The sequence below is a fragment of the Coptis chinensis genome, chromosome 3, assembly GCF_015680905.1.
Source record: "Coptis chinensis isolate HL-2020 chromosome 3, ASM1568090v1, whole genome shotgun sequence".
Taxonomy (NCBI): domain Eukaryota; kingdom Viridiplantae; phylum Streptophyta; class Magnoliopsida; order Ranunculales; family Ranunculaceae; genus Coptis; species Coptis chinensis.
Window position 1 is genome coordinate 70,473,511 of NC_141458.1, and position 10,540 is coordinate 70,484,050.

Below are 10,540 nucleotides of genomic sequence, written 5' to 3' on the forward strand. Positions count from 1 at the left end.
CATATGTATATAATGAACATGCAGTTTACCATATATCAACAACCTAAAGAGTTGTGGGTCTTTCCTTAAATAAATAGCATGGAATGCACCCCCAAACAGAATCAAGCACCAAGATTTTCTATGACGAAACTTAGTGAAATGAAAGCGAAGTCTAATAGATCTAGAACGTAACCGAGCATGCACCTTCTTCTTCATCTTTGAATGAGAGGGTATCCAAGTGAATGATCGTGAGAAAATGGATGTTTGTGGAAGATATGTTGGATATGGATAAGTGTTAGAAGTAAGGAATAGAAGAAATGAGGATGTGGGTTTAGCACAAAACTCATTCATGGTGTAGGTAGGAACTGTCTCAATTCTGAAAATGAAGGTGTCAAGTGCTTTTCCCTTGGGAGTTATTTCCATATTAGGAGGATTTAGAAAATCATTAAGCACAGAAGAAGTAAGAGGGTCAAGCGTAAACTCAAGGTTCCTTTGAAAAGGTGGAGGGCAGGGAACATTAATGGAAGATGAATGAGTAACAGGATGATATGAGGTAGGTAAATGGCGCTCACCTAATATATGCTCTCAGTTCTAGAACATCAGAATCTTTTAAATATGCAAAACATTCCTCAATAGGTGGGTTAGAAGAATCACTAGGATAGAGGGTGAAAAATTCTTCTTCTGTCATGGTGTCGAGGGATGAATGGATGTTGATAAGTGGACTCGCGAGGTGGCAAAGAAGAGTTGCAAAAGAGTTGAAGGAAATCTTCTTCAATTTCATCTACGTCCAGGGAGTCCTCGTCGAAATTAGAACTTTCGAAGGAAATGAATTGGTGCATCTGATTCTCAGGAAACGTGTTGTTAAAATACTCTAGAGCTAAGCTCTCTATCATGCGAACTTCTCCATCGATATTCGTATCAGGAAACTGTTTCATTGTTTTAAAAACATTGACCTCAACGGAAAGATGGCCAAATGACAAGGACATCGAACCATCGTGGCAGTTTATAAGCGCGTTGGCAGTAACCAAAAAAGGACGCCATAAAATGATCGAAACAGAGTCGTTGGCAACTTCTGTATCGAGGATAACAAAATTAGCAGGATAGTAGAAATCCTGAACCTTAACAAGCACATTTTCCACTACACCCTTATGATATTTGATAGACCTATCAGCTAATTACAATGATATTTTTGTAGGTTGCATCTCCTGTAGACCTATTTGTTTATATAAATAATAAGGGAATAAGTTAATACTCGCCTCCAGGTCTAGTAAAGCAGTGGTCATGTGAGTATCCCCTAAGGTGCATTGTATAGTAGGACGACTAGGGTCCTTGTACTTAACGATTCCATTGTGTTCGGTTAAAGTTGGAAACTGTTCAGTTAAAAAGGCGTCTTTAGGAACATTTGTCTTACACTTAGTAGTGCACAACTCTTTGAGAAACTTAGCATGGTGAGGTAACTTTTTAATTGCTTCAAGAAAAGACAACTCTTTGAGAAATTTAGCATGGTGAGGCAACTTTTTAATTGCTTCAAGAAAAGATAACTCTTTGAGAAACTTAGCATGGTGAGGTAACTTTTTAATTGCTTCAAGAAAAGGTAAGTTTATCGTTAGATTTTTAAAAACTTCCCTAATCTCGTCAAAATTTGTATCCTTGTTTAACATAGCTAATCTCTGAGGAAACGGTAGTTTCTCTCTATATTTAGCATATGGATCTACAGGATGTTTAACCTTGGCTTTCTGTTTCTTAGGTTGTGGTTTAACTGGTACCTCTACAGGTGTAGGATCTTCAGTTTCTATTTCATTATCTAGTTCAATATCCAGTGTAGGGACTACTGGTGGGGTAACTATAAGCATAGTTATGTTATTATCAACCACTCTGCCAGAACGGAGAGTGGTGATGGCATTTAGCTCACCTACGCTTGTATTTTCCTTACTAGTATTACCGTTTACCTCAAAGGTTGTGTTTGTTATTTTAGGATTAGGTATTGCTTGTCGTGGAAACACAACTTTGGGTTGTACTTTCTCTTGTGCTAACTGCTGTAAGGAAAGTTGGATGGCTTGTAAAATCTGTTGTTGGGTTTGCATAAAGGCGTCGAAACGATCCGGTTGTGGAGGAGTATTAGTTATAGGTTGTGTGACAAGAACTATGTCACGTTGATTATTAATGGGTGGATTTTGATAGTTATTATTCACCGGAATGATACCTCCATTAGCATTATAATTATTATTGTTATAATTATTATAATTCCCTTATCCTTGCCTCAGTGGAGCTTGGTTGTAATTGTTTGTTGGCCTAAAATTTTGGTTGTTAAACCTTGGAGGTTGTTGATTATTTCGCCAACCGAAGTTGGGGTTTTGTCACCAAGGAGCGTTAAGTTCGCTATTAATGGAACAAACATTGTCTTTTTGTGATTGTTGTTATTCATAGGCGAGAAGACAATAGGAGTCGGGATGCTCTGGACTCAAACATAAATTACATGGATTGGAGTTGACATTCATGACAGGGATAGGCTTTTGTTGAACAGAAATAGCCTCTACCTTTTTAGTGAGAGATTCAATTAAATTTTTAAGCTCAAGATCGGGTTTAATCTCAAACATACCGGCGGCCTTAATTGTTGTAGAAGAACAAGTAGAGCGGGAGATATCGTCACTACCCCCTCAGTTATTATTACGCTTTGTTTGATCTTCTAAAAATTTATAAGCTTCTGAGGCTCCCTTACTGAGGAAACTACCCCCATTCATTATGTCAAGCACCTCTTTGTGGTGGTGTAACAGTCCCTTGAAAAAGGCACGAACTAATGTGTCTTTCGCAAGGTTATGGTGTGGACACTCTATAAGAAGATCGGTGAAACGATTCCAAGCCTCTGAAAATGATTCATGAGGATTCTGTCGAAAGAAATGAATCTTGGAAAGCATTTCATCTGTCTTCAGTGGTGGGTAAAAATGTTCCATAAATAGTTGAACAAGTTTGGCCCATGAGTCCACAGAATTAGGTGCTTGGGCATTTAACCAAGACGCCCCCTTATCGGCTAAAGTGAAAGGAAACACCCTTAGTTTAATTTGTTCAGCACCAACCGCCGTAGGATGGTGGAATGTAGTAAGGACTTGTTCAATCCTACGCATGTGTTGATGAGGTTTTTCCATGAAAAACGGGTAACAAATTAAATATATTTGGAGGGATTCGGAAATCCCCCGCTGGGTCTGCAAGAACGATGCAAGATTTTGGGCTATCGTTCAAGGCTTTGTAAAAGTCAGAGAGAGGAGACTCTCTTTCTTCAGCCATTATTTCAGGTATGGTGTGTGGTATACTAGATAGGTGTGTGTGTTGACATTCACAATAGATTACGTTAGTCATTTTTTCTCTACTTGAACTTAATCTCATGCAAGGCTAAGTCCAATATTGAAGAAACATGATAACAATCAAAACAACCCTGATATGCTAGTATAAGAGCTCCTCTGACAGAAGATTCGAGGAGTGGAAGAAAGAAGTACCTGAATGCCTCCTTGCTTCGCTTTTGAATAGCGTCTTGTATACGCGAGCTCAGTGTGTGTACCAAGTTAGAAATACTGAATAACTTGAAGTAATGGTAGTTTGAACTAACCTGTGGAAATCAGGCGGTTCAAAATAGGGCGCGGGGTGCGCTCCGGTTAAGCCTTGGGAAGGCGCGGGTCGCGCTCAAGTGAAACTTAAGTTCCAGGCGCTTCAGCACGGGGGGCGCTTGAACTTTGCCTTGGTAGGGCGCGGGTCTCGCTCAAGTCCAATTTGAGTTCCAGTGCCCGGCGTGGTAGGGCTCGAACTTTGAACTTGGTTGGTAGGGAATTCGCCAAGTCCAAGTCGAGTTCGAACGCACTTCCGATGCTAAATTTCGAAGTTAGCCTTATAAGGGTGCGGGGTGCGCTCAAGCTTGTTCTTTGAAAAATTTTAAGTTTCTAAACCAAACAATTACTGTTAGAAACAAACAAGGGTGGGTGGGTTTAATGGGACTTTGGGAAGACTAACAATACTAAAGAAAACAATACTAAAGGGAACTAAGATGGCAGTGACGCCATTTGATAAAAGTAAAATTACTAGTTTTACCTACGAATAAGCACGAGACTCAAACGCAAGTAAAACTAAAGCTATTTTCCGCTAAAGGTTTATCAAAGTTTTCTACTCTCGATGCTATCGCAATAGAGTTGGAGTAGAGAATTCGTTCCACTCCTAGTTCTTTAGAATTCAATGTTTTCTAAGATTATCGGTCTATCCAAAGTTAATGAGAGTATGATGGAAATTATACTACGATGTGAATTATACTAACAAGATACGATAATTCAAACTATGGGATTTCTAATTTGACTATATGATAAGGAATTAAGGGGGATTGATTCCACCTTAACTCGACTTAATTAACTAGCTTAAGATTAAATTAAGTAATCCAAATTTCAATGCTTTCGCATAACAAAATGGTATTTCTAATCCCTAATTATTTATGGCAATCTCTACCAAATAATAACTAGCATGTGAAGCAATCAAATTCATTCTCATGGTGAACTAATTACTTTCTAGAATTGAATAGATTATCACGATGATTTATAAGCTAACAAAATCAAGTTTTCATTAAGGCTTCCTCAAACCCCTCTAATAGAGGTTTAGCCTTGAGTCATTAAACTATCATTTCTATACGAATTTAAGCAAGACATAATATAAAGATTGTAAATTTACTATCTTGATCTAATCAATAATTCAAAACTAAACTAATAACTACGAAATGATTAATAACTAAATGGTCAAAATTAGATCTAATGAATAATAATTTAATGATTCCAAATGAGCTAAAACAAGATTTAAAACTAATTTGGAACTATAATTATGATTTAACTAATTATCAATTGAAGACAACATAATTTATGAATTTAAAACAACTAAAACTAAATAAGAATTTAATCAAGTAAACTAAATTGAAATGGAAACTAATACTTTATTATAAAACTAATAATGATTCTAAATAATAATCTACTTTTGTTCTAACACTAATTTATTGCAAAGTAAAAACTAGATCTAAAACAAGCTATTGAAACTAATTAATGGAGTCTACCTCAAATGGAGGAGACCAAATCCACATTTTCGTGCATGGGCTGAGGAGCCATGTTTTGGGGCGGAAAATTGAGCCCAAAATCCAATCTCTTCAGTCCATAGAGCTCTTTTCAGTTGGATTTGACTCCAGTAGGATTTTTGTCCACTTTTGCTCCTCTGATTGGGTCAAGGCTTAAACCATTTGAAAGATATTTCCGAGCCGGTCGTTTTGACATAAGGTAGGCCCAATTCTGAGGTCTGAATCTAAAGATACGGCCTTTGGAAGTTCTGCTAACTTTTGTGCGCTGTTTCTGCCTATGTTGACTTTGACTTTTCATCTTTGACCGGGCTTTAAAAAGGTTTTTTCTCCTTGAATCTTGGCCTTTAATCACAGAACTTCTTAACAACCAACCCTTGCTCCTTTATCTCACAAAAGTGACACATTTCTGTACATAATTGACTCTAATTCCTGAAATACATAAAAGCACGTAATCAGCATTAACTCTTATTTATTACTCGCATAATTGGTCTAAAAGTATTATTGTTAGGGAGTTAAAACTACAGTTTTGGGCTCTTATCAGGAGTCTAGTAATTTTTGGGTCCGATCGTGTAAACATGTACATAAAATTATCTGCCATAAACATGTACAAGTAGTTAAATCAAATGAAACTATAGTGTAATTAAGTAAATTGAGCTTATGTCCCTTCATGGGAGTGAGTATACAAATGCCATATGAAATAATATAATTTTTTTATACTTTGATTAACTAATTAAGGTAGTTTTGTTGGCCATGCCATGCCTTCAATATAACCAAGAGAAGAGAAAAAGATCACCACTGCACATTATTGCGGCATAGGGTTTTCCTAATGCTTTGTATTATGACAAAACAATGTAAATCGATCGGGTAATGGTTATTACATGACCAATTAGTATGATTTCAAATTAGATTCAATGCAAATACTTTAGATTATTTAATTTTTATATTTATTTTCTCGCAGCTAACGAAAAATATACATGCTTATGTTGATCTTTAATTCCAACATTAAAGGAAAATCTATAATGTCTGAAATTTGTCTGTAATTATAAGATTATGTTTCCTATTTTTTAGGAAATAATTGATATAAATTTCAAATTGAAGGAGGATTCCTATTTCTGGAAGTTCTTTCCTATTTTTGAGGAATTAGGAATTTGAATGCTTTAAGCAATGCCCAATTTGCAATTTTATAATATTATGTTTCCTATTTTTTTTAGGAAATAATTGATATAAATTCCAAATTGAAAAAGGATTCCTATTTTTGAAATTCTTTCTTATTTTTGAGGAATTACGAATTGGAATAAATTGATTGACTCTTATGAGAGAGTGCCAAGTAGATATCCACGTCACCACAACTTCGTTAGGAGAGGCCACCTAGGAGAGAGAAAAGTCTATCTCTCATATTAGAGTGCCACCTAGGAGAGAGAAAAATATTTTTTAGAGGTCTCTACTTTAGTATATAGACAAGGTTTTTGACCAGGTCATATGGCCGGGCTTTTTTAGAAAATTTGTGTGATAAGGCTGCCTACATTCATGTAAAACTAATTTTACAAACTTTGTGGATTCTTTTAGAGTTTAGGCTAATATTACATAATCCAGCTTAGATCTCACTTTCACACCAAATGGATTCTTCTGCGCTTGTAAGAATAGAAGCATGGCTAACTTGCTTAAGTGGGTTAGACCAAGTTCCTTTTTAGACTGTCAAATTTTGCTAGGACGTGATCAATATACTCAAGTCAATTCAACTCTATGTTCCACAAAGAAGTGTGTCACAGTTAATATATTTGGACATCTATATGTAAGCTCGAGAAAAGAAGTTTCTAGAACCGCAATGTAAACATAAGGCAATTAAATTAGGAAGCTACAACATAGAGCAAAATGGAAGCAATGAACTAATGAACTTATCATACCAAAAAGTGATGACGTTTTGAATTTTTTCTCGCAACACTAATGAACTTATGTTTTGGGCTTTAACCATTTTGTTTCCATAAGTCACACTGATTGAGGTAGATTGATCAATGTAAGCAAGCTTGGTAAAAATCCCATTATATAAATAAATATTTTTGTTAACTTCTTTAATTCCAGACATTTCAAAAAGAATTGAAGAAGCAAAGGTTTGTGTAAAGTTGGTAGGTGAGGACTACCTCAGCCACTTCACTGGCGCAACTATAAACTTCATTAGACACTAAGAAAGTGCCACCAATTCAATAGTTGTAAATTTTGACAAGTACTTAGTCAATTAAGATCATTTGAGCTAATTACCCTTGATCTGCTAACCTTAACTTTCTTAATATAGTGTGAGGCCATCCCATCATCAGAATGGACTATCATGTCAGAGGATTAGCGTACAATTTTGCTCGAGTGTGAGATGGGCTGTGATCATACAGAGATTCATATAAGAAGTATAATCATTAATGTGTACAAACTAATAAACTAACTACCCTAGATTACATTAATGCAAATATTCTCATTGCAATCTTTCAAGTTTTATAAGCGATAACAACATAATGTTGAATGGAGCACATGGATTGTCACACCCCGAATTTCAACAGAATTCGGAAAAACAATATTTGTTCCCGACTCTTCGATCTCCGAGGTGTGACGCACTCTCAAATTCCAAAAACCCATAAACAGTTTAAATGTGCGGATCATTAAAAACCAATAAAAATTTTAACTTAAACAAAAGTCCTCTTCATTGCAAAAATTCACAAATAAGATTAGGTTACAAATCTCTTTTCAATAACTCTTTAATTAAATTTACAAATGAAAATACAAATAACATTGTCTCAACTGAAAATATATATCACCTCAAGGGAAAACAAAACCTATCTTGAAATGCGATGTTAATGCAAACCACAAGCAGCAACCAACCTTCTTCAACACTAAACCTGTCAAGACTTATCAACTATGTTCATTTAATGAACACACCCGATAAGCAAACATGCAAATCGGATCAGCATTATAAAAATGATGGTGTGAGTAGCTCTAAAATACAACATATATTTATACATATACATACACAATCCATAAGGCAGTTAGTTCCTCCACCGAGGCACCTTAACTCCCAACAACTAATACGACATTCTTTAACTACAATAAGTAAGGCAAGTAGTTCCTCCACTGAGGCGCCTTAACTTCCTACTAACCACACAACAAACCATACGCATAATAAAAGGCATTTAGTTCCTCCACGAGGCGCCTTATGTTCTAACTAAACTAATAACCAGCCAAGCATATTCTATACTTACCGCATTTCATGCTCAATTACAGAGTGGGTCGTCTCTGCACAAGTACTTAGTTTGACCTACCCTTCTGCAATGCCATATATAATCATATATTTAAAGATATATTATTAAACAACATATCACCATAATTATATTAATTAAGGCTTTCTTTGCGTGTCCCTAAAATCACGTCGTATCTATGTCTTACCTAGTTTCCCTGGCTACCACAATCGCTTCCCAACGCCGAACATGTACATCCACATGCCTCCCCTTACATAATGAACCACTCCGTGCGTAACTACCCTGAGCGGGATGCAGCACACCAGGTAACCCTCACACGAATGCCATTATGTAAGTACTGCCACTATTCGGCATAAAATATCGCGCGACTCGTTCTAATTTTGCGAACGGAATAATCAAGCCACCATTTGGCTACGATTGCCCAACACATGGGTTAATCAACATCTTATATATACACCTTATACAAGGGCCAATCATATCACATACGCCCACACAGGGCAAATCACATGAGTTGTGGTAGCTTGGTTCTAGGATTTTCGTTACGTAATTTATTCAGGTGTCATACATTTATGACTTATAATAATTCCACTATATCACGTGCATGTCAAATACCTTATTGCACTAAGCAACAATATTTAGAAATATCTCAATTATATCTCGTAACCACTTTCATTCTTTCACATGCCAATGTATTATTGCACTACGCCACACTCCCGTGGGAAATATCAACAAATACTCTACTAGCATCTCACAGATAAAATAATGGAGGGTTTATACATTTATTTCTCCACAACTATTGCATTTAATATATATATCCCAACATATTATATAATGTCACAATTGCTTCAAAACGTATCGTATAATATTTTTATAGCGTTTTAGGAATATTATATCTCCTAAAGTTTCTATCTCGTCACGTGTCAAAATATACACAATATCAACGTCAAATCTTACCTAGATAATGAAAACCAAATTTATACAAGCTTCCACATCATTTTAGCATTTGATTTGTCCATACAATTTACAACATAAAACATAGCACAATTAAACAGTCCACAGTCCACAATCAAATCCCAAAAATCTAAAGTTCATGAATCTAAGTTCGTATGTAGTTTAATACTCATAAAAACATATCTATCAAATTCTTATTATCAGAATTCCCCTCTAGTTACGTGCCAATATTTATATGTTTTACACACTACTTACATCAAATCTTAATTAGATAATGACAAACAAGGTTATACAATGTTCGACAATATTTTATTACTACATTTGTCCATATTCTTAAATATGTGAAAAACTGGAAAAAGTCAACGGTCAAAGTCAAAGTCAACACGTCATTGTCAAAGTCAAACTGTCGTTTCCATGTTCAACAGGTTCAGGGTCATAGCCATGGTTCATGGCTAAGGTCATAGTTCATGTCATGGCTAAGGTAAAGGTGCATGGCTCATAGGCTCATAGTTAAAGTCATGGTTAGGGTCATGGTTCGGACCCAACTAGCCAAGCCTATGACTCAACCAAAGGTTCAAATAATATTAGCCAGATCCAACATAAAAACCAAACTAGAAACCGGCCCAACAACTTTAAACTGAACTGGCCCAAAACAACTTAAACTAAAAGAGCCCAAATCAAACACTCTAAGGCCCAAAAGGTTATAACCCGGCCCAAAGAAACAACATAGAACTCGGCCCAACAACCATCTAAGGCCCAAGCCCCAGGCCTAAACCGGTCATCTTCTCCATCAGTTGCTCCAGCAGCCTCCCACCACCAGCCACCAAATCTGGTTCTCCTCCTCCTCCCACTTCATCATATCGGTTTTTACCCACATAAAAACCCAACCAACTTTAACAAAAGCGAAAGCTTCAATTAGTTAAAACAATCCCTTTCTTCCAAAGCAGATCTGTGATGTTTCTGGCCGCCATTAACAGCTTGTTTTCAAGCTTCCACCACCACCATTTGCAGCCCTCACACACACTACCCTAGCCACTTCAACCCCTTTATCAATCAACCAACAAAATCAACCAAAAACGGTTAGAATTAATTTACTGGAGGACGTCTGGGCGTGCCGCCATTAATGGAGCATTGAGCTTCCATAGCCCTTTCCAGCACCCATTCGACAGCCCTCACTCTAACCTCAATACCCAAACTCAAACCAACCAATTAAACATCACTACAACCACCATAGTTCAAAATAAAAATGGACAGGCGACGCCATTGACGCACCGTCAGA